At 37.6% G+C, this 15,948-nt stretch overlaps 1 protein-coding gene across 1 annotated transcript in view; it reads left to right on the top strand.

Annotated features, from left to right (window-relative positions):
• The first annotated feature begins 3,111 nt into the window (after positions 1-3,111).
• Positions 3,112-15,948, top strand: part of Cdon (cell adhesion associated, oncogene regulated) — an 89,578-nt gene continuing 76,741 nt past the window's right edge. The window contains exon 1 of the mRNA XM_013511115.1: positions 3,112-3,275. The gene's annotated coding sequence lies outside the window, so the exon portion shown is untranslated. The remainder of the gene's footprint in view (positions 3,276-15,948) is intronic.

The following is a 15,948-nucleotide window of genomic DNA, read 5'->3' as shown; positions in this document are numbered from 1 at the left end:
CGCCGAGAGGTGCGGGGCGGGGGACCCGCGGCGCGGGCGGAGAGGGGCGGCCGCGACAGATGGGCTCGGGAGCAGACCCGGGAGGCTGCCCGAGGGCGCGGGTGGGAAGGGAGCCCCGGCTCCGCGTCCTCGGCGGGCGCTCGGAGCCACCTCGTGGGAGGAGGCGGGGTGAGGTGTCAGTGACGCGGCGGAATCCGCTTGCAGGATGATCCGCCGGGGCAGGTGGGATGCGGGGCGCGGGGGCGCCAGCGGGTTTTCCCAAGGGAGTGGGTCGGTCTGCCCTCTGGTCCCTGCGGAGTGCCCGCGAGAGACAGTGATTTATGTGGAGGGAGAAGCAGGAGAAATTTCCTGCACAATGTATCTTTCTCTGCCTTCACAGACTCAGTGACTTCCCAGCCCCAGGGAGTGTATTTTGCCTTCTCTTCTGTAAAGCTTTCTGTGGATTTCATTATCATTTGCTAAATACATTACAGCTCGCTATTTATTTCAGTCTGCAGCTTCCAAACCTTTGTTGCTTTCTCTCCACATCTAGGAATTCGAGTAATAAATCACTGAGGGGCATAGATCGACTCCCTTGCCCTTGCCTTCATTGTTCTCCCTGGCCCCACCAAATCAGGTGGAAGGTCTCCGAAAGGAGCTCTCCCACGGAATGCCTAGCTTTCCTGGTGGGGACGACAGAGGGTGGCAGGTGCTCTGAGGGCAGGCGGTGGGATCTGGAATTTAGGGAACTTTGTGAACAGAAAGTCAGCCTTTGTGCCCTGAATCGGACACCTTGAAAAACAGGAGGTTGAACTAAAAAACGTAATATGAGATTTACTTTCAGGCCAATGGCAGGAAAGGTGAAAGAAGCCAAGTTGGTTAATTCTGATTCCATGTTTCACTGATACCATAACCCTTAGGTTCCCAGCTGACATTTGGCATACCTAATGAACTCTCTGCGAGGACAAGTGGGGAGGGGGCTGCAGAGCACACGGAGTTATTTTTAGTATAATTCTAGACAGCCTATTACATTTTATAGCTCGTCCCTCCCCCCAATAGTTATTTTTATATGGAAATGTTGGGTGCGGTAGTTTTGGGATAAGATTATAGAAAACCTTCACAAAATTTCTGGAGATTTAAAGTTAGTGCTTAACTAGAAAGAATCTTTAGGAACCCAGAGAGGCACCAAATACTGTAGTCTCTGTTACGCACATGTTGAAATAAACTGCCACATACTGTAAGTTATATGAGAAGGATGGAGAAAACCTGTTTCATTTTGTAAAGACGTGCCCTGGGTGTATGTTTGGCATCGTGTAGCGCAGAGACATTTATATTTCTATAAAACACACGCACACAAATGTATATTGTTTAACTTTCATGCAAAAACTCGGATATAGTATTTGGGAAATCTGTCTTTGTTTGAATAGTTTAGTCAACCAGGAAAATCAGTTAGTAGAGGTACTGTGCTATTGTTTGTGTAGTAACTCACTTGGGATGCTTTGATTGATTGTTATGGTTCTCATCAACCTCCTCTTCCTTGCAAAGTACTTAAACAGCTCCGACTCTCAAGCGGGAAGTACAAAGAACCCTTAGGACTTGAAGCATACTGATTCAGCTTGTGTAGGTTGCCTTCTAAATCTGTCTTGTGCTTTGCTTTCTTTGCAGGTGGTTTGACTTTTCATAAAAGGAATTAAGGTTATTTTAAGATAGGGCTCCCCCAACCCCTTTCTCAAGATACAGACGAAGGCTGTGTGCAGGAAAAGGAATTTCTGTCATAGGGATTTGCTCTAAAGAGGTCAGGTAAAAATTAATAGCTAGTTCTTATGCTTTTGGTGATTTTTCCACTTGGTCTGCATACTTTCATGGCTTCATAGACAATTTCATTTCTGATTTTGTTAAAGTATAAACTGGAGTAAAAGTTTATTCCTCCAAAGATGTTTCTTTTGTGAACATGAAGCTTAAAAATTGGTGATTGTAAGTCAAGTAAGGAAATGATTTCACGAATTAAAAACTATCAGTGACATTAGGGAGGGGATAGGAAATAAAAAGTAATGAATTGGAAATTTGTTGTTTTAATGTGTAATTATATTAGCTAACACCCTATAACCAGCATGGGTACTATGTAGAATAGATAGGACAACACGTTGGAAGTGTAGGTGAATTGCCTACGAGGTAGTCTTTAGATAAATGATCTTACTACTTAATACAGACTACTTACATTACAAACATAATTTGGAAGCTGGTTGCTGAATGTAGTGCTTTGAAGGCTTTCTTTTGTAGTGTTATTTTGTTTGGCACTTTTCCCAAGAAATTTTATTAACTTGTATGGAATTAGAAAATATTTTATTGTTTTTATTTAATTTTTTACATTGTACATAAAAGTTCAATGTGATATATTTTTGGTGTATTTTTCATGAGTTCACTAATTCACAAGAGAGTAGGTAGGAGGGCTTTACTTGATTGTTTCTATTAAAATAAGGGATAGTATGTAGAGTATACTTAATGTCACTTTTAAAATACTGGGTTACAATGAAATGAAAACCTGGTTTGTTGTTTTTTTTTTTTAATCCTTCAAGTTTTCTCTCATTGTTAGTGCTCTTTCCCCCCACTGTTGGGTTTAAAACATACAGTATCATTGTCATCTGTCCCCTGAATAATGGTCCTGAGGTGATATTATTAATGTGGCTTTTTAAAATCAAACTAATTATACTTGCCTAAAAGAGCCACATGTGTGTGATTCTAGCTGCCTGGTGCCTTTTGAGAGCCCTGGAGACAAGCTAGTGAATAGAGCTGAAAATTCATTCTGTATTTGATTAAATGGAACAGACTCGCTGCTCCTTACCCCAGCAGGGGCTATGAGATCTCTTGATCCCCGAAGCGGCTCCAAGACCCTGGGAATTCCATTAGCGAGCACCTGAGGAATTTCTGCCCTGCAGTGCCTTTTTTGTATGTGGTGATGTGTGTGTGTGTGTGTGTGTGTATGCGGGTGTGTTTGCGTGTGTGTGTGCGTGTGTAGGAAGTGGAGCAGAGTGCTGATTGGGAGGACATGAGAGGGGCGGGGAGAAGGCTGCTGTAGAAGGCTCCATATGTTAGCAGATCTGAAATCAAGACATGACTTAACAGCTTATCTTGTAAGAGAAAAACCCAACCCAAAGGCACATTGCTAGTGGAGCCTTAATTATAAGCAGGATTGTGGTGATGTGTTTTTAGCACTGAAGTGAACCCCGGTATCAGTACAGAAAGGTGCTTCTCTGCTTTTCTCACCATAGCACAAGCATATACACGTTGCAGACCGGGTAAGTTTTCTTTGAATGATCTTTTGATAAATACGTAAAATTGTGTTGCAGTTTGGTCTTGCCCAAAAGAGTTGATGTGTTGTGTAATAACTTTTAAACTTTGAGAGCAAAGTCAGACTTTTGCAGAGGAAACACTTATGTAAATGGGCATATTTTAGTTTATTTTTTGTTTTGATAAGATTTTATTGTGTTTTTGTTACCTTATTGTTACGTAATTTAAATTCCTTTAGCATATACCTCTCTTCAGTTGGCTTCTAATACTATCAGATATCTAGTATTTTTGAAGAATTGCTTTGTAGATGTACTAGCAGCCCCACCAAAATCAAAATCATGCCGTAAAATCTTTAGAGTAAAAATTTTGAGAAATATTTAACGTATTTTCTTTTCACCATCCCTCTTCCCTTCCCTAAATAGTTTTTGGAACATTTTTTCAGAGTGTTACCCAGTTTATTTCTTGGGTACTTTTCAAGGACACCAGTTCTGAATGGTGTGGTGGTATAATTAATTGATTTTCATCCAAGAATGTAGAGTCTAGTGCTAATAGTTTCCAACTAATGCATAAGGCAGTAACATGTTTGATGGTTAGTTTGATAGAATTTTTTGCTGACTAAAATCATGTCGTATGTACTGCATAGTTCTTTTCATCTTATTCTCATGTCCTATACTCAGTTTTTCTCGCAATTCAATGTGTTTAGGAAAAAGAAGCCTTTTAGAAAGAATATGTTTAATTTTTTCCATCTTAATCCTCAGCATGCTTCCTACTAGTACAGCCACATTGAAAAGACTGTCAGATGAACTGAGTAAACAGTGGGGTTAGTGCCTGTCTTGGTTCACACGTTAGTTGTATTAGTGTGCGCTATATTTTGATGGCTAGCTATGATTGGAATAAGAAAAGTACTCTCTAGAATGTTTTTCTACTGTATATCAGTTGGAATGTAAGTAGGAACTTCAATTCTTGGGAGCCAGTAGTTTGCCTTTTAAAAGGGGAACCACATATGTACTGGTTATATTATTGACTTAGATTGCATAGTCTGCTCATGTTTTTTTACTTGGATCTGTGTGATTGATTTTATTTTTGTATTACCGTAATACAAACAGAGAACTAAGAAGTTGAAATGGAACTTGCCTTTCAGGTCTTCTTTTATAGACCAGCTCATCTCTTGTTGTTTGTTTGAACTTGGGCAATGATCTTGACCTAGCATTGGGCTCTTTATCTGTAAAATGGGGATAAAGTCAACAGTATCTCTTCCATGGTGATGGTGATTCAATAATTCAATCAGACTAAAACATTTGGCAGATAGTAAAGCCTTAATAAATATTAGCTGCTGTTATCTGTATGAACTCCTGTGTCTGTTAGTGTCCTACTTTGATTCTGAAGCAGTTACTTTGAAGTACTAAGTGATGAGGAATTCTTTGAAGCTAGTAACAGTGCATAATGGTTGTAATCTTAGTGTGTTAAAGTTTTCTTAAATTTCTAGCTGAAACAAGAAGGTACTTGGAAGCAATGTGTTGCATTTTTTTCCCGATTGAGGAAAAATATAACAGTATTTGTATGTAAGTATCTAGCTAGTATACACAAAGTGAACAGCCAGATTAATTGTTCTACATAAGCACATCTGTGGTGAGCATTATCTGATCAGCTAGCATTTCTTTAACATCTGAAGGCTCCCTGGTGCCCTTTCTCAGTCCTCGCTCTCCCTTTGCAGTTGATGACTATTCTGACGAGTCTCACTGTAGATTATAAGTTTTGCCTGTTCCTGAACTTTATGAAAATGGACTCATATGCTGTGCACACCCATGTCTGCTTTCCTGCACCTCTCATTATACTTGTGAGATTTCTCTGTTATAAAGAGTACTAATTCCTGGTTTTACATTATTGTAGAGTTCTTTGTGTGTTTTGAAATTTGTAGTTCTTCATTTTATTGGCGCATTGGGTGAAAAAAGAAACTAACAACATTTCTTTCTAAATTATTAGGAAATCAGATTCTAGTGGGTATCTTAGAAAAATAACCATAACCTCATCCCTGCACATAAAACTGATAGGATTACCTTCAGTCAAAATTCCATAAGTCAGATCCTCTGATAACTGCATTCATTTTTTTGTTGTTTGTTTTCAGGAGAAAAAGGAGGGAGACTCAAAATAGGGAATAAGAAACGTTTAAGGTAGCTTATAAATGCTCTATACAGTTCTTAGAATTGGCAGAAGTAACTACCAGTCCAACATTAGTGTAATATTTTTGAGTTAAACATGAAATAATATAATTTTTAAAAAGCCTACTCCCCTCTCGAAAAAAAGTGGAGCTAGGGCTTTGTACTCCAAGAAGATTTTGAAGAATGGGCCATATGCTTATATCAGGGAGAAGGATTTTGGTGACTAACTTAATAGTAGCAATTGCTGTTGGACCGTGTCTTGCACTTTCTAGAACTTTTGTTTGTGTTGTTGGAATTTCCCAATATACTAAATAATATTTATTTCACAAGCAGTGAGACAAGAGTACAGGATGATATAGATGAATCAGCAATGTTTTTCTTTCTTACATTTTGGAGGGGGCTGTTGTTTGTGGTTAATAGCTCATATTTCTCTTATTGGAAATGTTGGTGAAGAATTTTCCTGGTGTTCTGCTTGGACACTAGCCATTTTTCTCTCAGGAGATGTTGTATTTTTCAGCACTTGTAAATGTATTAAATCTTATTATTTGTTCATAGCTCCTTGACACAGGTCTTTCTTCACAGATAGCATATGCAGGGATGGATGCCCCTAGACTCCAGAAGGGCATGTGGTTTCCCTTTCTTCCTAACTCAGACCACTAGTGCCCAGGAGGTCACTGGGATGGGAGAGTTGAAATAGTGATATGTGATATATGATATGATTCATCTTTTGTTCAAAAAGGACACTCAGAGATGCAGATTATGTTCCATAAGAAAGAATAATGATCTAACAAATAGAGCCTCATCATGGGAGGACATGGTGAAGGGTGTAAGCTCCTTATTACTAGGTATGCTCTAGTGGCGTTTGCAAAGGATAGCATCGAAAGAAGCTCTTCTATGGGTGATTGGACCAAATGACCTCAAAAGGCCTTTGTAAAAGTACTAAAATTCCATGAACTGGGCTTTTATGCTGTAGCTAGGCAAAATACCTACTATGTACATAGTTCTGGAGGGAGAAGATGTGTCCACGTTCCAAATAGCCTTTTGGAAAATATGTTTTTCCAAGCCAATCCCAGTTTAAAGTTGGGGACTGTCTCTATTTATGCACTCTTTAGTTTGTCACTGACAGTGAAATGTCAGATGTTCTTTCTTACTTAAAGAGAAACCAGGGATTTTCTAATATTCTAGATAGATCAATATCCGACATGGTAATACTTTACAAGTATAGTTTTTACCACCTTTTTGTTATACAGGATCAGTACACTGAGAATGTACTTGAGGCCATGTGTTGCTTCACTATATTCACTCCTACAGCAAATTAGATGTAAAGTGAAAATTAGCAAATGCTCCTTTTTTCTCTCCTTTACTCAAATTTATCTAAACTTGACTTTCAAGAGAGAAATAACTCATTAGGTGAGAAAGGCTTGCATCAGTTACTTTCCCAAGCAACAAAACTATTCAGGATCTTTCTGGGATTCATATGTATTTAACTTAGCTGGTTCCATATCTTGTATATATAAATATAGTACTTTATGGTTAGTAATTGGTATTTAGAGTGATTGGAGGGACTGTAGAATGCTGAGTCACCAAAATTTCTGTTTTAGAAAGCAGGAGAACATATTACTCTTTTATTATTTATATTTGTCGATACATATAGGTACCCTTTCCACCCTCCCAAAACTTACAAGTAGACCTTTGTTATCTTTTCTTTGTTACCATTATCTTTCCCTTCTACCATCATTTTCAAGAATTTGGAGAGGAGAAGAGATTCACAATGTGAGAGGAAAAAATACCTTTGTGACCCCTGCTTAAACTGTAGCTCTTCCCCTGTCTCCAGTCTTGGTTTCCCCTCCTCCCAAATCATCCATTTTTCTATATTTTGTCACAGTAATCATATTTCTCAAACGCAAATCTTATGTGTTTGCCGTCCTGGAAGATCCTTCCAAGTCCCTGATTTGCTTACTTATTAAAGTAAGTGTGTACAAAGTTAATTACCTACCTGGTGCTTTACTAGTGTGTACAAAGTTAATTACCTACCTGGTGCTTCTGTTATTCCTAGCTATTTTGAATTCTTTGCATATGTCATGCTTTGATATTTCTCTCTTGCAGATTGGGAACACAACTCATGGTACTTAGGTGATGTCTTAATTGCCTACATGTACATCAAATCCTTATTTTTCAAAGACAAAGACGTCATGTTCCCCCATCACCTTATTTACCCTTTCCTTGCACTCTGCCTACTAATACCCTAACACTCAGATGTCCTGAAGAGCATTGATGTTCATTTGAATTCTGAGGGGTGATGTTCAAGTGTGAATTCTGATCCTGGAGTAAAGCCCAAGACTTACTTCTGTAATAAGTTTCCAAATAATATTGGTGAGCTGGGTGGAGCATATGGAGTAGCAAGATGCTAACCCATCTTCTCTAGATCTGTGAATGATTTGAACGCACAATTCTGCTCTTAAAAATCCACTGAAATCATGACTTTCAGTTTCAAATTCAGGGGGAGATACCACAGCTTCAAAAAATGAAGATTATAAAATGCTTTAGACAGCAGCAACAAAAAGAAATGTTGAAGGGACTAGGACATTGTCACATTATTATTGGAATGCTTCCCAAATATTTTGAATATTTTACCAAGTTTATATACTTAAAATGTATATATTTTTTCTGTACAATGTCATTGGTGCCTAGAGAACTGATACCATATTTTCTCTGTGTTACAAATACTCTGTATTATGGGGTCCTCCTGGATGTATAGATACTAAGAAGTACATTGTGATTTCTGTCTCTTGCCAGGGAAATTTCTGAAAGTTACTGGCTTTTTATGGTATAAGAATAAAAGTAATTAGTATTCTGTTTTACTATAATTTGATATCCTTTCCCTGAGTAATTATACACATTGCCTGCTTGGACGTAAAACTGGCAAGGGGAGCAAATGTGTAATGGATAAAGCACTGCTATTATCAGGCCATGAAATTACTGTAGTGACATTAGAACTTGGCAGACTGTTCCAATAAAAAGAAAAATAGCATCACAAGCTGGGGATGAGACATTTTTCCTGCCCATTTATTTTGGCTACTATTCCTGGTTTTTGCCTCAAGGCGTGTGTATAACAAAATAACAACATGGTGAGTAACAGCAGTAAGAATTAGGGAGTGAACAGTTCTACCCTGGTCAGGCATACTGCTTATCACCTACTTCTTTCAGTAATTCAAACTGTTGCTCTCATGGTAGTGATTCTTGAGAGCACAAGAGTAGGTATGAAAAATCCTCAGTTATAAAATGGGGATAAGACTCACTTACTTAGCTTGATATTACGTCGTAGCTTGCATCATGTAGTGATTGGCTTGTAAAGTGGTGGTGTGAAAGTGAAGATCTAAATGTGGTTACGTGTATGATTTTGAGATGTTGCCATGACTTAGTGATAACTAATACATCAGGATGTCAGTCTGTTGTCCTAGCATCTGAGTTCCAGTAGACTTTGAGACTAGCAGATCCTGAAGAGGTATTTTAATAGTTCTTAGTAACTGTTGAGTAGAACTACCCTGAAGTCTTACTACTCTGCTGTGTCCATGGTTTACTTCATGGGTGTGTCTTTCTGTGTGATTACCATTTTAAAGGAGATGATTTTATTGGTTCTTCCATTAAACCTTGTTCTTCCAGAGGGAAATGGTGAGTTTTTTCTACATTAAAAATATAGTAAGGTCCTGTTGCTTGAGTTCTGAGTTGGTTCTGATGGGTTATTTTTTAAAACCCAATTCTAAATATATATCTCTACTTAACATATTTCCAAATCATGTTATAAACTGATTAGAATTGTTGTGATCTCCAAGTCAGTATAATTTGATTTCTATATTGAAAATTGGGCCTTTAAAAAAAATAGTACGAGTGCTTTTTGAAGTTACAACAAAAATAAACACATCAAACTTCTCTCCTGAGTCCTAATTCCAAGCTCTAGTCACCATGTTTTAAATTAGCTTGTGTTTTAGTTGAATTTCTCTCTTAAAAGAATTTCACTATAGGTCTATATAGGTGTTTCACATAATTTACATCGTACATTGATGGTAAGGGTTCTTTTTTTTTTTTTTTTTCTTTTACTCCCTTGGCTGACTAAAGCCAATTTTGAGTCATTGTAAGACTGGTTGTCTAGCTGTGGTCTCCTATTAACCTAGCAAACACAATTGTCATGATTTGTTATTTCTTTTGTGTTTGAGGATGCATTTTAAAAGCACTATTGTTGTAGTGGTTAGGTCTTAGAATAATTTCACATTTGTTACTATGAAAGCAGCTGCAGTGGGGTTTTTAATCATACAATACAGCTTGTGCAGAGATTTGATATCAGTGTTTTGCAGCATCTGAGATAAATTTTAGCTCAGGGATTTGACAGAGTGCACATTACTAATGTTTGTAGGAATCTTGTAGCTAACTCCCAAAGTGGGTTTCCAAATGTGAATGTTGGGAAATCTATGCTAATGCATCCCACCCTACACCCCCCTTGAAAATGTTAGTAAAAATTGTTTTAAAGAAACAGTGTGTTACTTCTTAGTTTGGGATTTGTCTTCCCAGACAGGTAGACTGTTAGGGGAAAAACATAAGTGATTAGCTCTATAGAGCTGAACCTGTCACTTGGTCAGATTTATGTTTTATTATCTAGCTGTACAGATACACAGGCTATTTATAATTAGTTATAGATGCTGGCTGGCCATGGACTCAAATTAGTAAGCACCACATAGAAAACACTAGTCCTTCAACAACACAGAATAAGAAGCTGAGTTTTTAGGGTTTCATTTGTACAAATACAGATTTTTTTTCCTTCATATGAAATGTGAGTTTTCTGGGCTGGGGAGCAGGGAATCCCTTGACATTTAGTAGGCAAACAAAGATTCCATTTGCTTGTAAAGGTTCTTTCTAATTCACTGAGAAATACTGGCATCTTTTGTTCTGATTTACCTAGAGTGAATGTATGCTGCATGTGTACTTGGGAATTTAACAATAAATAAATGGTGACAAAGGAGTGAAGTATTGCTTTTACAGAGCAAAGCCCTTGTCTCTTGGGTGCCCTGCAGACTTATAAGAATGGTGCCTCCAGGGGACTGGGAAAGAAGTGTCCAGCCCTAGTCTGGGCGCAGCATGCATACAGACAGGCCCAGGAGGAGCCCAGGACACCCTGTCCTCCATCCCGTGCTGAGCAATTACAAACTCTGGTTTTGTGGTTTCTTTTTATTCTGTACACAGAATAATTTTTTCCTACCCTGTGTTTCTGGTGATAATTTCTTAAATAACTTTTACAGAACCTTTTCTATTTGCATAATATTGTGCATTTTATCCTCTTTTCTTTTTTTGCTACTTTAAAAGTTTTGTGAGATTGGAAATCATGAAGACAGTAAAGGAGCATTGGTGTGAGATGTGAATGCTTTAATTGACTTTTAAGTCAGGTATTCTTTAAAGTGTCTCCTTGAATGTTGGAAAAGGGTGTCAGAAACTTTAGTCTTTCTTTCTAGGCTTATTTTAGCTTATAATCGCACATTTATAGATGCCTAATAATAGAGGAAAATCATTAAATTCCAAGAAGCTTTTGTTTTAGATAATTCCAAACAGACTCTGCATTCTAGACTGTATTGACTTCATATCGAAGTGAATTTTGCCTAGGATGGAACTGACTCATAGTTACCTTGTATTTTTAGACTCTTTCCCCTGAAGAAATAACTTCATTTTTTTCTGCTAGCCTTTTGGATTTTTGCTTTTTTACCCCTTTCTCTGAGTAGGCAGTGTATCTCTGCTGATGAATGTGAAGCTTGAAAACCATTTCCAATTATATTAAAGAAAAGAAATTATGGAAGGGAACATTTTAGAAATCTAATGTGTATTTGTGTCTTTGAAACAGTTGTATGCATAGATGACTGATAATGGTGAGAGAGAATTTAGTTTTTCACTTCTTGGATATGTTAGAATAGGAATTCAATCTTTGAAGTTTTAAGTGATTTTCTCAGTACTGCTTTCATTAATTGTTAGCAATTTCTGTTTCGTTTTCTATCAGTTCTGTCGTGCTGGCTAAGACAAATGTTAATGCAAAAACATTTAACCATAGGTGATTTGTGTTATTTTGGTGTAGATCAAAACAATCCTGTTTAATGGAATAGTTTAAAAATGGTTTTGGGGACCAGATTGAAAAGGAAGGAAGGAAATATAGATAGTCCCAGAGCCAGAGTTCGCCCCTCCTCCTTTGTTGGAGGGAGCAGGGTTGTAATCACAGCAGAGAGCAGCTCCCAGTGAGAGGTGCGAGGCTGTTTATTTTCACTCCAGAGATGTATATACTACAGAAGGAAAACTCTGGCCTGGCTTAACCTAAGCAAGTCATTACTTATCTCCAATCTGGCAAGCAATTTGATTAAGGTTGACAGAGCTCATATAATATCAGAACCAGACCCTCTTAAGTGATTGATGAAGCTTGTCTTTTTTTTTTTAATCTGCAAAGAGAAAAACTGAATAAGAGTGAATAGTTGTTCAGATCTCTAATTGCCAAGTATAGACTAAATTGAAAGTAGTTTTATCTAGAGTAAGTAATATGTATTGATAGGTATGCTGTTTCTTAGGTTATAACTAAATGGCTTAAAAATAAAATATAATGTTTTTAAGGCTACAGATTAACTGAATTTTATACATTATCTTTCTTTTCTTTTTTGGTATTAGATATGGAACCTAGAGCCTCACACAAACTATATAATTGCTCTAACACTGGAACACAGCCCTAGCCCTTAATTTGACTTTTCAGTGATTAAATTGTTCAAATCCTAGAGACCTCCTTTTAATATTGACATCTTTCTTAACGTGGATTTCTTTGATGTTATATATTCTTTAGTATAGTGGAATTATTAACCTATAAGAGATTTTTCCTCTTTGTTTTCTACTGAAATTGAATTATTTGGAAATATTTGGCTTGTAAGGCATTTTCAACCTTCTAACTACAAGAAAATGGCTTGGAGCACTGTAATAACATAGCTAGGCCATTGAGTGTTGCAGCTGACATTTTTGTTAAATTATTTGTGCCTTATCTCATTCTCATTACCAACAAATTAACCCAATGTGTGACTGGAATGTGCCAAATGTCCTTGGTAACTCGTCAAATCTCTAGTCTGCATAGCGTGTTGAATCTAACTAAAGAAGGCTGTTCATTGTTTTCATTTGACTGCTGAGTGCAAGTGGACATAGGACTGGAAGACAGTCCTACCCTTATTTTGGGTAAATTTAGCACATGGAATGTCTAGATTAATGAAATGCTTGACTTGAAAAATGAGTTAGTTTTATATACATGGAAGCTTTAACTTAGGAATTTTCAGGCAGTGTATCATAGCAGTTGAGTCTGTCATAGAGCAGACCTTGGAGTCAGAGCGCTGGGGGCCGAAGCCAGACTTTACCATATTCTAACAATGCAGACTCTCTCATTTTAGTTCCTCCTCTGGCATGGGAGTGCTGGTGTTGGATCCAAGGCTGTTGGATCAGGGTATCTTTTTTTTTTGTCTTTTTGAGACAGAGTCTCGCTGTGAAGTTCAGGCAGGCCTTGAACTCACTTTGTAGCTCAGGCTGGGCTTGAACTCACAACGATCCTCCTGTCTCAGCCTCCTGAGTTCCGGGGTTACAGGCGTGCTCCACCAGGCCCGGCAGATCAGGGTATTTAGGACTTGTGAGCAGAGTACCTTGACCTAGTGATTGGCCCCTGACAGGTGCTTTTTGAATGTGAGCCCTTGCTATTGCCACTTCTATTGTTATTGATATTATCATGTTTGAGGGGGTCACTTACTGGCAGAATGTGATGTTGTGGTGGTACAGCTTAACCAGAGACTGTTGCAGCAAAATAAAGTGATTAGGGAATAACATTGGAGGAGTTTTAAATATGAGAATAAACTAGAATTGGTTATATTTTTGTCCTTGGGTTGGTTAAGACATTGCTGCTAGCAAAGCAAGCAGATAGGTGAATGCTGTACCATCTAATATGAAGTCTAGATAAATCCTGAGATCCCCAGACAACTGAATACTATCTTGACTTTTTTGCTCCAGTTTTAATTTAGTCTTCTCCTTTTCACCCTAAAGTCAATATAACATACTCCAACTTAATGCTGGGGAAAAAACCCTTTATTTTATAAGAGGTATACTTCATATCTAGCTTCACTGACATGTCCTTAAAATAAAGGATAATTTTTTGTTGGAACCCTTTGATAACTTTCCTGTTCATACAGTAGCTCTTGCTTATCTACAGGGGATATAGTCCAAGACCTTTGGTGGGTGCTGAAACTGGGTGGTACTGAACCCATTACGTGTTATTTTTCTATACATACATATCTATGATAAAGTTTAATTTATAAATCAGTCACAGCAAGAGAATATAAAAATAGCTAATAAATTATGGTAATATAATAAAAGTTATGCAAATGTATTCTTTCTGTCTCTCAGAATATCTTATTGTACTGCACTCACCCATGACTTTTTTCATTCCTTATTAAACTGAAAACTTACACCGTTTCACTCAGATGGATTTCTTTCTGACTTTCTAGCATATTTGAGTGGCCAGCATCACTGTTCTTGTGCTTTGGGGCCATTATTAAGTAAAACAAGGGTTATTTAAATATAAGTACTGCATACTACACAATAAATCTGATAACTAGGACAGCTACTAAGTGACTAATGGGTGGGTAGTATATACAGCATGAATACGCTGCATAAAGGGATAATTTATGTCCTGGGCAAGACAAGGTGGGATAAAGGACAGTTCAAGATTTTATCCCGCTAGTTAGGATGGTATACAACTTAGAATTTAGGAATTATTTCTGAAATTTTCATTTAATATAATGTTTTTGGCCCTGAATGATTGCAAGTAACTAAAATTGTAGAAAACAAAAACAGAGATTGGTGTGGGGGAGAGTTTGCTGTAATAATTTTCTACCCCAAAGTATCAGAGTTGTCTGCTATTGGGAATTGCAGTGCTTTCTAGAATTTTTATATGTATACTGTAGAACAAAGTGCAGTTGCTACATTTATCTTTCATATTTCCCACTATGTTTTGGCTTTATATATGGTCAGAACAGATAGGCATCTGACTGGAATGGTAGCAATAAAGACCATCAATAAAGTGCCACTCCCAAAGTTGTTTCAAAAAAAGAAATAGAAGATGGTGTCATTGGACATAAGTATTTGTTAGGAGATAGGCCAGTTATGTAACTGGTAGCCTGCTCCCTCATGCTATACATAACTGGCCAGGATAACTAGTTGTTGTCATGTGGCTCTTGGTAAAGGGGAATCAAAAAAACTGGAGTCAGGAGTTATGGATTGCAACAAGACATGTGATGGGCACAGAACTTACTTTTCAGCTGTCCATTGTTTTTTATCCTCTGTTTTTTTTCTGTCTTCTGCAGTGACAGTAATAATTCTTCAAGAAGGAAATGCTTATCTTAAAATTTAAAAAGTATCGGGTTAATAATAGCCCTTAGTTATTGCAGGCTGATCAGTCTGCAATCTCCTGAACGAGTATACTGTAAAGACTAAATAAAAAGAGGCAAATGGAATGCTTTCAGGGCTCCAGGAGGATCAAAGCCCTCTCACAGAATTCGAGATTCTCTCAGTGCTAAGACCAAGACCTTCTCTGGGTGGCCCCTATTTATTTGGTTATCAGAAGAAGGAAGGGAAATACTCAAGAAGAGCAGCATTACTCAAGGACTTCTCCAAGTAAGGTATTAAATTAATCCTTATAAGGATTAAATTAATCCACCCAGGAGTGACATGCCTGAGGCTGTAGTCTTTATCTAGTTGAGATCAGATCCAGGTGTCCTTGGCTGTGATCTTGTTTTATCCTTTCAGGCTTTCCAGCTTCATCCACCATTACAAGTTTCGATAGGGATTAGTGACTCACAGAGGTTCACTTACTATGAGTCCCTCACTCACTTCTGGACGAGCTGCCTAGGCTTTGGATAGATTCATAAGTAAACATAAAAAGCCAGTTGGTTAATTTAAGTCCTGCTTGGGGCTGCTTCATAGTGGTCTCCATCAAAAAGTATTTAGGTAAATATTGAGAATCCCATTCTGCTTCTCTATAGATTGGCCTAATTATTAAATTTAATCACTGATATCCAGGTTTGTGGAGAAGCACAGAAGTTTTTGAACTTGTATAGAGGAGAAAACCTTGCATCACAACTCTACAAATGTATAAACTTTGAAAATATTTCATCTGAGACCTACAAAACAGATGCTAAAGCTTGGCTATTTGCATTTATAGAGTTTTCTTAGGACAATGATCTGTGGCTGTGGAGTTGGGTATTATTTATAAGATTCCATTACTTTTTTGATTTGAGGGAATCTGATCTCGTATTTGCAGCTACAATTCTTGTTTCATCCTCCAAAACTATTCTCAGCTCAGATCAAGGATGTAGCTATGTGTTTTGTTAATTATGTGTAATACTATTTTACTTAACATCATGTCCTAGCTAAGATGATAATGTCCTATATTTTGCTAAAAGGCAGCTAACATTCAAAC

The sequence above is a fragment of the Chinchilla lanigera genome, unplaced genomic scaffold, assembly GCF_000276665.1.
Source record: "Chinchilla lanigera isolate Chin_1 unplaced genomic scaffold, ChiLan1.0 scaffold00011, whole genome shotgun sequence".
NCBI classification, from domain to species: Eukaryota; Metazoa; Chordata; class Mammalia; order Rodentia; family Chinchillidae; genus Chinchilla; species Chinchilla lanigera.
The sequence above is the reverse complement of the archived record's forward strand: the minus strand, read 5'-3'. Positions and strand labels throughout refer to the sequence as shown.